The sequence below is a fragment of the Pelophylax lessonae genome (genome assembly GCF_965119305.1).
Source record: "Pelophylax lessonae genome assembly, chromosome: 11".
NCBI lineage: Eukaryota > Metazoa > Chordata > Amphibia > Anura > Ranidae > Pelophylax > Pelophylax lessonae.
Window position 1 is genome coordinate 93504833 of NC_138778.1, and position 16006 is coordinate 93520838.

At 42.6% G+C, this 16006-nt stretch overlaps 1 protein-coding gene across 1 annotated transcript in view; it reads left to right on the plus strand.

The window, feature by feature from the left end:
- Positions 1 to 16006, plus strand: part of RND2 (Rho family GTPase 2) — a 340907-nt gene that overhangs the window by 137274 nt on the left and 187627 nt on the right. The window lies entirely within an intron of this gene.

Genomic DNA, 16006 nt, shown 5'->3' on the forward strand with positions numbered 1-16006 from the left:
AGTTCTTCCCTCAGAGTGGCCTTAGTGGGTGTAGTATAGGGGGGGGGGGCAGAGTGTGTGTTGGGAGATCCGGACCATAGAAAAAATGGAATGCCTCACATAGTAAAGTATCGTAATGCCATCAAGTTTATTTATAATAAAAAGGTACTCACAAACTAGTGTAGAAGAAAGAGCGTTGTTAGGAATAAAAAATCACTGGATTGTCCTCTCTTCGGCGCTCTTCCGGAACGCGATGCATTCCAGCCGCCGGAAATGCGTGTCAGCTGAAAGCGGAAATGGCGTGTGACGATCTACGCATTTCGTCACTTTGACGTAATCAGGAGCCATTTTAGGTGTGTGGAACTGGGTTGCTGGCTGGCACCAGGCAGCTGTGGGTGGTGGGTGGGTGGCCGCGGCGGGTGTGTTACGGAACAGAACAGATACAGAACGTGTGTCAGAGTGTTGGTCACTGTTATCACTTATCACAGAACAGATACTGTTCACTCACTAGATGTAGAACTCACTGTCCAGACCGACTGCTTGTGCCGCATGCAGACTCCAGTGTGGCTGACGCGGGTAAAAGACACTGTAATGAGGCAGAGGGAGGCGCGGCCTAAGAGCTGTCCAGTGCGCGAAGGCGCGTGGTGCAACATACGCAATGACGCCATGGAAATATCAGCAATATCGGTAAATCCAATGGCCGATACAGATATATCGGGGAAAGTGCATATCGGCCCCTGATATATCGGTGTTGCCGATAATCGGTAGATCTGTAATCTGTACCATCTGAGTTAGTTTGAATAGATTTATTCCCAGGCCATAGACTGAAAATTAGGCATTATCTTTGAACTGGCTAAAAACTGTAAGTGCACATTGCTGAGCACAGAATTGTAAGGAAACCCCTTCTGTAATTACAGAATATTCTTTTTTTTTTATTTCATTCACTTGCAGTGAGAAGTTCATTGCAGATCTGCTTCTGTTTCATAAATCTACATCTGTTCGACACCCCCAGGCCATTTTTTTTCAACACACTGGCAATATGCCTTGTGTTTTATGGAACGCTTATATGTGTTCATTAATGCTTAGTGATGCATTACAATGCATTTTAATACTCTTAGAGCCAAAACACTGTAGAGGCCTATAAAAATTGTGTTTTAGTGTTGTGTGTTCATGTGATATGTGTGAATAGCGCATGGTGACTAAATAATTAGCATATACATCCTAATGTACTGGGGTGCAACCCCATTAGGTCTACATGTTCTTGCTTGTATTGGTTTCCACATTTAAAGCGTAACTCCACTTTTGTTGAGAAAAACACGTGTCCCTCTGCATGATCTCTGTACATTGCAAGGATTTCAATAAACTTAGGCAGATTCCCAACTTTTTGTTATCATGAACAAATCACTGTTAGTTCCTCTGTGCCCCTGTGTGGTGTGAGTCTAAAGGGAGTGGTTTCTTAATTATCAATCAGCTGCATCAGCTGCAGGGCACTAATGAGGAAAGCTGCAGGGCCTGCATCCCTTCAGACGTGTTGCTATCGGGAGCATCTCACCAAAAATTACATTTTTGTTGGAGGGGATGCCTGGAATCTGACTTGTGTCTTAATGTAGACTTCTTGGAAAATCAGTGAGACAATCACACAAGCAGGAAATTATGTTTCTGGGGGTGATCTGTACACATTCTGTGTACAGAACACCTAAAGGTAGCCATATTGCATTGCATTTCACAGAAAATTACAGCGGCTGCAGATTGAAAAGGAAAGGTAATTTTTAATAACATTCAATTACAATATGACTTGTGTCATAATTGTATATGCTATATTATTTTTTCTTTATTTGTTATTTTATTTTTCCCCTGGAGGGGGAGTTACTTTTAATTTATTGTTTGTGTATCAATGGTAGCTATATTAGAGAGAGTTAGCTACTTTAGGTGTAGGGGCTAATGTGACCTATTTAATATTCTCAGAAGAGTTTGGCTGAATATATGAACACTATACAAATTAGTAGAGTAAATATAAAAGTCAGGCTATCGTCAGTGGCATAGGAACAGGGTCTAAGGACTCGGAGTTGCAAAACAAGACCTCCCCACCTATTGCACTGTAAGTTCTCAATTTCCCACCAAAATGTCCACGTAGATGGTATGGATTTTTACAATGATTAGTTATTAGTTATAAGCAGCCCACCTGTGTGAGAGAGGGATTTCATGATTTTCCAGGAGCTCAAGCTTGTATTTTGTAGCAGGGCTCTGGATTGTCATTCTATCTGTAGGGACCCTGCCATAAGCTTGAGTGTCCCCAGTTTACATTTAGTGTTGGTATCTTAGCTGTAGCCGGCCTAAGCTTTGATTGTTTGCCTTATTTGGGTTTTATGGGTTTCCAAAAGCCCAAGGACAAAGCTTGCTTCTGCCTGCTAGGGCGTGTTCACTGGTGGATAGAATGAGAGGATACAATGTTGTAGGTTATAAATATTTATTTCACCCTGAGGTATACTAATTAAGTAGGCTGGAAAGGGAATAAATATTTGGGGAAGCCTTCTAGAAGGGTCCTACCTTTCCCAGAGAGGGTATGTGTGTAGTTTCCAGTCTTGGCCTCCTAGGCCTGCTGCCTCAGGAAGATGTTGTTCAAGAGGTCCCTGACTCCCTGGCCTGTTGCATGAGGAGGGTATAGCTCCAAAGAGGTCCAATTCATGCTTCTCAGGAAAGGAAGCCTAATCTGCTTGGTTAATTGCCAGATATGACTTTAAGGTCCGCTGGTAGCCTGTGAGAGGAACCAAGGATACCTAAAAGTAATGGTCCATCTGGTCTTCCTAATGTGCCTGTGGCAGAGGTGTAAATACGCTGATAGAGAAGATACTACAGAGTGGAGGGAATTTATGCTGCTGTTTTTGAGTATCCTGTACCCCAAACCACTATCCCTTAAACTAGAGATCAAACAATTATCGGCAAAGTCGATATATTGAGGGCCTATCTGCGCTTTCCCCGATATATCGGAATTGGCCACCAAGGTGACCGATATTGCCGATATTTCGGGAAAGTGCTTGTACCGGAGTCAAGCCTGCAGCTAGAAGCATCACCTCAGTACTGATGTCCATAGCCGACGGTCGGCTGCCTTGTAATGACAGCCGATGCGTTTTGAATGCTTTTAAGTGCAGAGGAGGGGTTTGGGCTCTTTTAGACCCCCAGATCCCTCCACAAGAGTATCTGGAAAGTAAAAAATTGTGTTTAAATGTACAAAAGTATCGGCCAATACCGATATGCATTGACCAAAATATCGGTATCGGCAACGAAAAAACTATATTGGTCGAACACTACCTTAAACCAATAAAAGCTGCTAAAAGGACAGACTAGAAGACTTTCTGCCGATCACTGTTGGTGGGACATTGAATCTTTGGATGCAGCTATAGGACAAATGAACAGTAGAAAGGTTAGGAGGGCCTATAAAATCAGAAGTCAGCTTCTACATAATTTGTATAAAGGTTCATATAAAGGTTTAATGTAATTTAGCTAGTTATCTATGTTAAATTAGATTTTCTCTTTCGTTCATTGACGGACACAGCTTCATATCCATTAGGTAATACTGCCCCCTACAGGAGTAGGACACTATGCATAAAAAAAGTCTGGCTATGCCCATGGGCAGTCCCAAGGGGTATACTTCCTCTCTCTGCTATAGCCACTCAGTTTTTTCTGCCTAGTCAGGAGAAAGGCCTAGTTCCTTGCTGGGTTCTTTGGTCCTGGCATTTTTCTTTTTAGGTAAAAAAAATGTTTCTCCTGGATTTTTCCTGTGAGATCTATAATCAACTGCCGGACTGGGTGATGGGCTGGATAATCTAGATCCAGTGGTCACCCCATTCTGGCCAGCGAGCGCATGCAGACCTCTACGCTAGGTCGGCTGTGACATAACCCCACCAGACGGGGGCTGGCCTGAGAGTTAAACACCTCGCAAGGTTGCATACGACCGGGTCTCAGCCCGAGTCGCAGCGTTCCTCCTGGCCGACAGCCCCCCATTTCGATGGAGCGGTGTCCGCCTGGTTCCTGGTATGATGAGAAGCTGTACCCCTCCCCCTCTGGAGGGTTTTTGGGTGGATGTGGGCCCCTCCTTGGGAAGGTCGGACCCCCGGGTTCCCCTGCTTCCCCTCAGGCACTTCCCCTTGTCATGTGTCCCCCATCCTACCCCCTCTCCCTCTACATATGTTGGGGCTGTTTGTTTGGTCTGGTCCAATAGGGGGAGGGTGCGCCGCCGGCGACGGATCGACTATGTGGGGGGGGGGCTTAACCTGGCGGGGGCTCCTGCCAGGGCTCGCCGTCCTGCCTTGGTCTGGCCTTGAGGCCTGGGTTCCCTCCTGAGTCCTGGTAAGTTTTGTGGTGCCCCATGGCGCTGCCATTTTGTTGTAGCCTGTGTGTTTCTATGTTTGTGTAGTCCGGCGATCGCTTGGTGCTGCCAGCACAGCGGTGGCTTTCCCTTTCAGTGTTTTACACTTTTTGTGAGGTCCCCTTGGTGACTTATGGAGCCTTTGGGGCACATCTCCCCACCTTATCCCCTCTCTGAGGCTGTGGGGCCCTCCGGGTCCCAACCATCCATTGATGCACTAACGGCAGTCCTGGAGTCCTTTGTGTTCGTGCAACGGGCTAGCAAAAAGCTTTCCCTGCCTCATCTGTCTCATCAGATCCTGAATCTAATTCAGCCGCTGTGGACGTAGGTCACCCTGCTGGGTCTGCAGCCACGCTCCCAGAATCTTCTGATAGTGAGGATGATTCCTCCACTGGGACTGCCCATGGGGGTAGCCAGACTTTTTTTCTGCCTAGTGTCCTACTCCTGTAGGGGGCAGTATAACCCAATGGTTATGAAGATCTGACGCTGTGTCCGTCAATGAACTTCATAGAAATGAATTTTACGGTAAGTCAAAAATCCAATTTTTTTAGTTAACTATATTTCATTATCAGATGAGGATAAGTTGATAGGATGATATGTTCCATCTGTAAATCAGGGGCTATGCTTTTCATTAAAGTTTGTGTGTGTATACAGTGTGTATATATATATATATATGTGCATATATATATATATATATATATATATATATATATATATATATATAATTTTTTTTTTTTTTGTTTTTTAAGCAGGTGTGTCGAGTCGTTGTCAGTGTTCATAATATAGAGCTGACAACACTGATTGCTCAGCCTTGCAGATTACGCCAGTAGAACATCTCTCCTGGTGTTAATATGCAGGGTTGGACTGACACTTTTTCAGTGAGTTCTGTTCTGTGTAGTAGTAGCTCTGATGCACTGAACAGAATTGGCTATGAAATTGACAGCCAAACTCTACAGGGCTCCAGAGACACAGCTGACGCCTGCTGTCAAACTAACATATAGAGTGAGACTCGACTTTAACAGACCAATAAAACACATTTTTCCAAAACCTGGGACTAACAATACACGTGAATCCATGCAGTTACTAGACTGAAAATATGCACTCCGCTTATGCTGAAGACTGACAATACACATCCTACTAATGCCACAGACTGACTATACGCGCCTGGCAGATAGCGACACATAGTTACAGATGGGATTAAGGGAAAAAATTAATAAATATATATACACAGTATATACATACAGTATTTCACAAAAGTGAGTACACCCCTCACATTTTTGTAAATATGTTATTATATCTTTTCATGTGGCAACACTGAAGACATGACACTTTGCTACAATATAAAGTAGTGAGTGTACAGCTTGGGGGCACTATTTCTCCCACTGACACCAACAATGGGGCACTATTCTTCCTCCTACTGACCAAGGAACTATGTAATTTTTTTTACTCCTGTTGATCACCAAGCCTGAGACATTGTCTATTCCCACTTGCCGCAGTCAGGACCCCAAAAGTCTGAAGGACAGTAAACCGGCCCTTTCTTTAGAAGCCCTGGCTTGGAGAATCAGGAAGACATTTTTTTAAATTGAATCACATATTTTTTTTTACTTCCTCTGGATACCTCAAGAAGGGTTCTGAGGAAGGTTTTTAATTACATAGTTACATAGTGAGTTTGAAAAAAGACATCCGTCCACCTATGATGTGTGTGTGTGTTTGCTGTTAACCGTACATTGTATACCCCTGTATGTTGTGGTCTTTAAGGTGCCCATCTAACAGTTTTTTGAAACTATTAATGCTCCCTGCTGATACGACTGCTTGTGGAAGAGAATTCCACATCCTTACTGCTCTGACAGTGAAGAACCCCCTATGTATTTTAAGGTTAAACCGCCTCACCTCTAGTTTTAGTGAGTGGCCACGTGTCTTATTGTATTCCCTTTCTCTGAATAGTTTGTTCCTTATGCTAGGGTCGCCAGTACAGTATTTGTACATTGATATCATATCCCCCCTCAATCGTCTCTTCTCCAGGGAGAATAAGTTCAATGCTTGTAGTCTTTCCTCATAGCTGATGAATTATTGTCTTTGTCTTCTGGTTGAACTCAAGATATATACATATATATACTGTGTGTATATATACAGTATCTCACAAAAGTGAGTACACTTCTCACTTTTTTGTAAATATTTTATTATATCTTTTCATGTGACAACACTGAAGAAATTACACTTTGCTACAATGTAAAGTAGTGAGTGCACAGCTTGTATAACAGTGTAAATTTGCTGTCCTCTGAAAATAACTCAACACACAGCCATTAATGTCTAAACCGCTGGCAACAAAAGCGAGTACACCACTAAGTGAAAAAGTCCAAATTGGGCCCAATTAGCCATTCTCCCCTTCCAGGTGGCATGTAACTCGTTAGTGTTACAAGGTCTCAGGTGTGAATGGGGAGCAAAGATATTACATTTGGTGTTATCGCTCTCACTCTCTCATACTGGTCACTGGAAGTTCAACATGGCACCTCATGGCAAAGAACTCTCTGAGGATCTGAAAAAAAGAATTGTTGCTCTACATAAAGATGGCCTAGGCTATAAGAAGATTGCTAAGACCCTGAAACTGAGCTGCAGCACGATTGGCAAGACCATACAGCGGTTAAACAGGACAGGTTCCAATCAGAATAGGCCTCGCCATGGTCAACCAAAGAAGTTGTGTGTACATGCTCAGCATCATATCCAGAGGTTATCTTTGGCAAAAAGACTTATGAGTGCTGACAGCATTGCAAGTATGTGTGAGTCAACACTGCTCATAGTGCCATAAATCGTTAAATAAATATTATTATAAAATGATGAATAAATAACCATCAAGAAATGATCAATGTAAATAAAAGTGCTCAGTGCAAACCGTGCCCAAACCTATAGTGCACCACTATAGAAAATAAATCTCCTCCAATTTCAATGTGAACAGTTCATAAAAACGATAATGCTGCAAAGTGCTTCAGTGCTCCACTCTGAAGAAAGTGCTGGTGCTCTTCCTTTTGGTCCCTACTCACCGGAACAGTGTGCAACTCAGGCCTTAAAAACACATACACTGTGCGGGATTACTGTGCCCTTCAGAGATGTCCTCAGAGTCTGGTGTTCCAATCGCTGTTCCTGTGCTAGGCTGTAGGAGGCTGCTGGAAGGTAATGCTGGCCGTGTTTCCCCTCAGTAGTATAAGGAAATAAAGCTCGCCATAGTGAAGTACAGTAAGATATTTTATTTAATCCAAAAGAAAATACACATACAATAAAAAATTAGATCAACAGCGCTTTGCGGACCGGTGGTTGCTGCTCCTACAGCGTGCGTTCCACCGACCGGAAATGACATTGTACGCTCTGCCTCGCTAGATGCGTTTCGCCCTGCCCCTGGGGGTCATCTGTAGCTCTATTGCATTCCATTGCTGCAGAGGTTGAAGGGTGGGGGGTCAGCCTGTCTGTGCTCAGACCATACACCGCACACTGCATCAAATTGGTCTGCATGGCTGTCATCCCAGAAGGAAGCCTCTTCTAAAGATGATGCACAAGAAAGCCCTCAAATGGATTGCTGAAGACAAGCACACTAAGCACATGGATTACTGGAACCATGTCCGGTGGTCTGATAAGGCCAAGATAAGCTTATTTGGTTCAGATGGTGTTAAGTGTGTGTGGCAGCAACCAGATGAGGTGTACAAAGAAAAGTGTCTTGCCTACAGTGAAGCATGGTGGTGGGAGTGTCATGGTCTGGGGCTGGATGAGTGCTGCCGATACTGGGGAGTTACAGTTCATTGAGGGAACCATTTATGCCAACATGTACTGTGACACACTGAAGCAGAGCATGATCCCGTCCCTTCGGAGACTGGGCGGCAGGGTAGTATTCAAACTAAACGACCCCAAACACACCTCCAAGGCGACCACTGCCTTGCTAAAGAAGCTGAGGGTAAAGGTGATGGACTGGCCAAACATGTCTCCAGACCTAAACCATATTGAGCATCTGTGGGGCATCCTCAAACGGAAGGTGAAGGAGCGTAAAGTCTCTAACATCCACCAGCTCCTTGATGTCATCATAGAGGAGTTGAGGGGGACTCCAGTGGCAACCTGTGAGGCTCTGGCGAACTCCATGCCCAAGAAGGTTAAGGCAGTGCTGGAAAATAATGGTGGCCATACAAAATATTCAAATTTTGGGCCCAATTTGGACTTTTTCACTTAGGGGTGTACTCACTTTTGTTGCCAGCAGTTTGGACATTAATGGCTGTGTGTTGAGTTATTTTGAGGGGACAGCAAATTTACACTGTTATACAAGCTGTACACTCACTACTTTACATTGTAGCAAAGCGTCATTTCTTCAGTGTTGTCACATGAAAATATATAATAAAATATTTACAAAAATGTGAGAAGTGTACTCACTTTATGTGAGATACTGTATATATACACACAGTATATATGTATATATCTTGAGTTCAACCAGAAGACGAAGACATTAATTAAATTAAAAACCTCCTTCCTTCCTAAGAACCCTTGTTGAGGTATCCAGAGGAAGTAAAAAAAATATGTGATTCAATTTAAAAAAATTTCTTCCTGATTCTCCAAGCCAGGGCTTCCCAATCTTTCTAAAGAAAGGGCCGGTTTACTGTCCTTCAAACTTTTGGGGTCCTGACTGTGGCCAGTGGGAATAGACAATGTCTCAGGCTTGGTGGTCAACAGGAGTAAAAAAAATTACATAGTACCTTGGTCAGTAGGAGGAAAATAGTGCCCCATCGTTGGTGTCAGTGGGAGAAATAGTGCCCCCACTGTTGGTGTAAGTAGGAAGAATAGTGCCCTACTGTTGGTGTCAGAGGGAGGAATGGTGCTTTATTGTTGGTGTCATTGGGAGAAATAGTGCTTTGCATCATTTCAAGGAACAGTGTCTCAGGGGAAAGATAAAGGCAAGCAAAGGGCCGCAGTTTGGAGACCACTGCACCAATGCAATCAAAGACCCCCAAACAATCTGCAGTGTTTTTCTTTTTTAAATATTACTAGACAGGTATATTTTATGCATTTGGAAACACACAGCCTTTTCTGATCTGGCTAAATTTGGCTCCTTTGGAATAAAAATTTGCAGAAGTGATGACTGTGCTTCTTACCCAGAGAACATATTGTGTTTGTTTTTGACACAGGCACCATGAGCATTTGTATCCCACTGATAAAGAAACTATAATGTTGAAACATGTTTGGGATTAGGAACTGTTTTTTTTGAACATTAAAAGAGAAGTGTGGGATTGAAAAACAAAAAAACAACGTACTCAGCTAGGTGCATGCAGCATCGGTCTGATGCTACAGCTGTCCCCGCAACCTCTGAGACCGAGAACTGAGCGATTAAAGATTGCTCAGTTCATGGTCTTCAGTCCCCTCCTGTACTCACTGGAATGCCAGGCTGTGCAGGGGGTGGGAGCAGGCCATCCCCAGTGCACTGAGAGGCTGAGCCTGCTGCCTCTCGAGCATCTGGGTGGATCCGTCATTAAAGTCTGGATACCTCCACAGGCTGGACTGGCTGAGTGATGTCAGCTGACAGCTGAATTTAGCCCTCTGTCTTCTGAATACGGGTCATAGTAGTTCAGAACTAAGTGCACTCCCATGACTTACAGGAGAAGTATGGCCAAAAGAGCTTTGGTTCTACTTCTTCTTTAATATTTGTTATTAGCTGAAAGTGATGGTTCTTCAATGGAGAATGGGGAATAATGGAACAAATAAATAGAGAAAAAGAGCAGAGAGATCAAAGCAACTAGTAAGGAGTGTTGCAGAAAAAAAGAAATAGTAGTAGGAATGGCAAGATTTTGAGAATTAAAGGGTAGATCAGAAGAGACAAAGTAAAGCAAATAGTTTAGATCAGCAGAAACAAATAAATCGTAATAAGACATGATTGAAATAGAAAAAAGATAAGGATGGACTAAGAGAACTACAGAAGAGCAAAGACCAAGCTTAAAGTGGAGTTCCACCCATTTTAGTGACTTTAGATGTATGTAATCCCCTTTAAAACGACTTTTACCAATGGAATTTTTTTTCTTTTTTTGCTAGTAAATACCTTATTTTCTGCTTTATTTATCCTCTTCTCACTTCCGGGTCCGGTCGGCGATTACGTCATTCGGCGATTCGCAGTGTGTGCTGGGATGTATCTCAGGACATGAAATCTTGCATTATTTCACAGGAGATGAGCTGTACTGCGTGCTCTGCCCCGCCTCCGCCCCGCCTCCTCTCAGTGAGCGAGGCCTGAAAGCATTATATCCTCACTGAGCTCACTGAGAGGAGGCGGGGTGGAGCACGGCCTCAATACAATACATACAGTACAGCTCACTGAGAGGAGGCGGGGCAGAGCACGCAGTGCAGCTCATCTTCTGTGTAATAATGTGAGATTTCATGCCCTGAGATACATCCCAGCACACACTGCAAATCGCCGAATTACGTAATCGCCGACCGGACCGGAAGTGAGAAGAGGATAAATAAAGCAGAAAATAAGGTATTTACTAGCAACAACAAAAAAAAACTTTCCATTGGTAAAAGTCGTTTTAAAGGGGATTACATACATCTATGTAATCCAATTTATTAAAAATGGGTGGAACTCCACTTTAAATCTACTCTCACCCGTATTCTAAGTCTATTTTATCTACCCTGTAAAAGGAAAGATGCCTATACTTACCTATTCTGCAGTCGCTCTGGTCCAGTCACATGACGAGCTTCCAGTATCAGCTTCAGGAAAGTAAGCCTATGGGTGACTTCATCTGCCAGGCTTTGCAGCCGTTGTTGGTGATTTCTCCTCTACGCTGAAGCCGATGCTATGCTGACCAGACAGGAGCAACTTCAGAATAGGTAGTATTATTCTAGTAAGTGTAGACTTATCTATCTTTTAGATAGATAGAATGAGCTTAGAGTGAGAGTGGGAGTAGATTTAGAGCCGGTTCACACTGGGGCGACTTGTCAGGCGACCTGGTTGCCTGACAAGTCGCCGCAGGTCGCCTGCCATAGATTAGCACAGGACCTGTTCTAATAGGAGCGACACAAGTCGCTCCGACTAAGAAAAAGGGTCCTGAGCTACTTTGGGGCGACCTGGAGCGACCTGCATTGACTTCAATGATATGAAGTCCGTGCATGCCGCTCCGAGGTCGCGACTTCATAGGTCGCCCCGGCAAGTCGGGTCGCGCCTGTGTGAACCGGCTCTTAGGCTTAGTTAGGTCAGACTTGCCTTCTACTTTAAATGCAAAGTGCGAAAACAGTAAAACAAATCTGAAACAAAATCAAAAACAGAGTTATTACCTGGGAATAAGACAAAAGGCAAATATGTTAAATGTTTTCTTTCTCTGTGTACACAAAGGATCATGGTGATGCTGATATATGGAATAGAAATGGAATACTGACACTATTACACTACAATTACATGGATGTGCTTGAAGCTATTACGGTCCTAGACAATTCCACAAAATTAATGTGAATAAAGCTTTTCTACCAGATGGCCTACACAGACCTAAGAGCTAAGCTCAACTAAGCCATTGATTCTCTTTGTGACTCTCTAATAACTGATATTATACCAATATGACATAAAGAAAATAAGGTATGTATGTCTGAATAAAAAATTGGGATATTTATCTATTAAGTTTAAATGCATAAGTTAAGAAATTTACAAAGTTGTTAAAGGGATAATATACATGAACATGCCCTAAAAAACTACATCAATTATTGCCAGCTTGGAATTATGAAAAGAGAGGTATTGCCAACAAAACCATAACTCTTTCAATGAGAAAGCACATAGAAACTTGAACAGATGGCCTTTTTCTCTCTGACCCCTAATATGCAACTTATGGTTTCTGTAGTTTAGAAAATATAATTTGTAAATGCTATAGCTTGAAAACAAAATGTAAAGACTGCATTGAGAGCATTGATGATTCATGCTCTGATCTAAGGTTAAATATTGCATGTCCCAAGGTTTAGCTTTGGAGCCATTAGTCTTTTATAAATGTGATCTTTAGGATTGAAAGTACTATTTGCACTGAGATGTACTCAATTTGAAAATAACACAAAGATTTTTAGTGTAATGCAATCCATGGGTTATGTCTCGAGTTTAGCAACTGATCCAAACACACTGGTTGACTGGGTAGCTACATAGGATAGGTTCAATGTTGTTAAACGCTAATAATTATGTAACATATACACTCACGTGGAGAGTCTACCCATGTATTTAAAGGGTACGATTCACTAACTAACCATTCTAGATGGCCTACATGTAGAGATTGTAGAAATACACTATTGGTATTAATAGATGTGGAAGCTCTCTACTCTAGCATACCCCATCAACTGCTAGTCTCCAAATTTCTGGATGAAAGAAAAAATGTATGCCAAGACTACAATACATTTGTATTGGAATTATTGGAGTTCATACTCACGCATAATGCATTCATTTTTGACCGTTCCTACTACCTCCAGGTACAGGGGGTGGCTCTGGGTACTACCTGTGCCTCCTCTTATGCCAACTCAAACCTGGGAGGGGTGGATCGGTTGATCTTTGGATCTGAGGAGTTGTCGAGTTACCTTCGCCTTGTGTCCCTATGGTGGATGTATATCGATGACATCCTGATTTTTTGGATGGGATATGAGAATATGCTCACCAATTTTGTAGATAGACTCAACGTCAACGACTTCAATTTGCGGTTTACACAATGTTAATTTTAATACACTGCTTTTCTTGGATTTGATGATAATCAAACACCCGGATAGCTCTATTGCCACAAATCTATATAGAAAGCCCACAGTGGGGAATTCCATGCTGCATGCAGAAAGCGCTCATCCCAGACATTTGATCAAAGGGTTACCCGTGGGGCAGTACCTACGTATCCGAAGAAACTGCACCAGTAATAAGGATTTTAAGGTACAGGCAGATTCACTGAGGGAGAGGTTCCTTAAGAGAGGATACAGCCACAAGGCCCTCAAATGGGCATACAAAAAATCATTAGAGAGTCCACGTGAGCTTTTATTATTTCAGGATGAACACCAGTCTGAGGATATTCAAATTAGGCCAATTATGAAATTTAACAAACAGAGCAAATAGATTAGGGCATTCCTGCAGAGACATTGGCATTTGCTTACGCAGGATAGCGCTATTAATCACTTTGATGAACCTAGTCCACGGATTACTTTCAAGAAAAATTTGTCACTAAGGGATAGTCTTACATCCAGTCATTTCGACAGACTTCAGGGACTAGACTCATGTGGGACATTCCCGAAGGGCACGTTCTGAAGTAATCATTGCGACTATTGCCATTTTATACAAATAATCAGCCAAGCGCTCACTCCGAAGGGGAAGACTGGCGTGCTGCTCTCCTCAGGCAGGGAACTCCAAACGGATGCATAAAAGAAAGGAAAAGGAGGCGCAAACACCTAGTGCATTACCCGTGGTACTGTTTAAAATGATTTATTAAAATGCTGAATGCATACTCACAAACATGAAGAATAAAAATCGTACTGCAAATTGCGACCGCTAACGCGTTTCGGGAGTCAAGCTCCCTTCCTCAGAGCTCTGAGGAAGGGAGCTTGACTCCCGAAACGCGTTAGCGGTCGCAATTTCCAGGACATGGTCCAACACATGGGTGACGGGAATTTGCAGTACGATTTTTATTCTTCATGTTTGTGAGTATGCATTCAGCATTTTAATAAATCATTTTAAACAGTACCACGGGTAATGCACTAGGTGTTTGCGCCTCCTTTTCCTTTCTTTTATTGCCATTTTATACCTTATCTTAAGGGACCCTCTGGTAATAGAATCAGTGACCATAAGGCCCAAGCTTTTCGCTATCTCTGAAACAAAAGGCATCGTGTACCTACTGAAAGGTGGTTGTGATGCCTTTTATGTGGGTAAAACAAAACGTATGTAGGGACCAATCATCCCCCTGGCCTAAATGGGTTTGTTAGATATGCTCCATTTTTAGAGGCTTGATGTCATACTAACATTTCCCTGCGTCATTTGGAGGGCACTTGTAGGATACCATAACCAGTTAATATAGGATGATGTATATGCAGATTGTATGCCCCTTGAGATGGAGGGAATTGACACATTTTTATTAGGTTATATGCCTTGTCTCTTTTATTGTATATTTTTGAGGAATATTTGTAATAAGTGTTCATGCATTCTGGGCTGTGGCATGTGCTTTTTGCTGTTGATGGTGACTTGAGGTATCTCTATCTTTGATACTTTTGGGCATGTTGTTGGTATGCTTCCCCGGGATTGGCTCCTGTTGGTTTTTCTGTTGTTTTGGCCATGTATGTGTGTGTGTGGGGGGGGGGGGGCTGTCCCCACTTCCATGCCTGTACTGTTGGGATCTATCTGTGGCTGGGTCTTTGTTGCCACTTCTTTTTTGAGGGGATGCTGTGCCTCGGTTGCATGCTCTGTTGCATGGTGCACTTACCTGTTGCTGTATGGTGGAGCTGGAATGCATTTCCGGTCTGGCCGATATTTTGAATGGCGTGACCCGACGTCATTTCTGCCTTTGGGCGGAAATGGACTGGATCATATGTCATTTCTGCCCTTAGTCAGACCTCTCATGACAGCAATCATCCCAAGCCAGCAGGATGCCAGTGATTTTTTTTTTATACTTGCCTTTTCTTTCTATCTGCCAAGAGAGAGAGGATCTGCACAGCTCCATAGGGACTGCCCTTATTCACTAATAAGGGCTAGCCCATTAAGGGGTTATTTGCTGGTGAACAGGTCCTCATTAGACCCAGACACACTTTTTTCTATATACTTCTTGCACTTTATTTCCTCCATGTACTCTGGTCTCTGGGGGAATGTGGACACAATTCAATCTGGGTTGACCTATTGGGTAAGCACTCCCTTTATGAGTGAGTGATGATCTAATCTACCCTAACCTTCTGGTTTTACGGGTGAAATTCTGATGAATTGTTTTATATAATACAGTGAACCCTTATTAAGAACCCTTTTGATCTTGTGAACCGGTTGGAGGGACCGGCCCTTTTGCCAGTATTCCTGCAGCCTACCTCACTCAGGTCAGCTCCAACTTGGGTTTTTATCTATCTAGCAGACTTTTGTGGTTGTTTTGTCTGCTTTTGATCTATTGTTTTCTTTTTAATCATAGGATTCTCTATGATTAATAGCACCTGTGTTTGTTATGTGTTATGTCCTTGCATATAGAGTATATATTCTACTTGACACAGAATCCTATGTTGCTCCACATTTATGCTTGAGGCTAGCAAGACAGCCTGTGGCTGGAGGTCTCCCCTTAGCCTGAACACACACACCTGATGCACCTTACGAAGGTATTTTTTATTCAAATTTTTTTATTTTTTTGTCTCTCTCCATGTCATGGGATAGGGCAGTGTCTATTTTACTTTACTATATATTTTGCGTTTTGTAAATAAGTATTATGATGTATGATTTATTATGTTTTTATACACTAGATTTGTAGAGCTAGGAGAAAGAACCCCTGAGGAAGCAGTTTGTACCGTGAAATATGTCGGCAAGCTCCATGTGGTACAATCTACAAAACGTCTCATTATACACATGATTTTATTTTTATATTTTTGTGGGCTTTTATCTGCCCTATTTGATATTATTATTTTTTTGTGTATTAATAAACTTCTTTTGTATTTTGGGATATATATATATGTATTGAGGTCATGTTT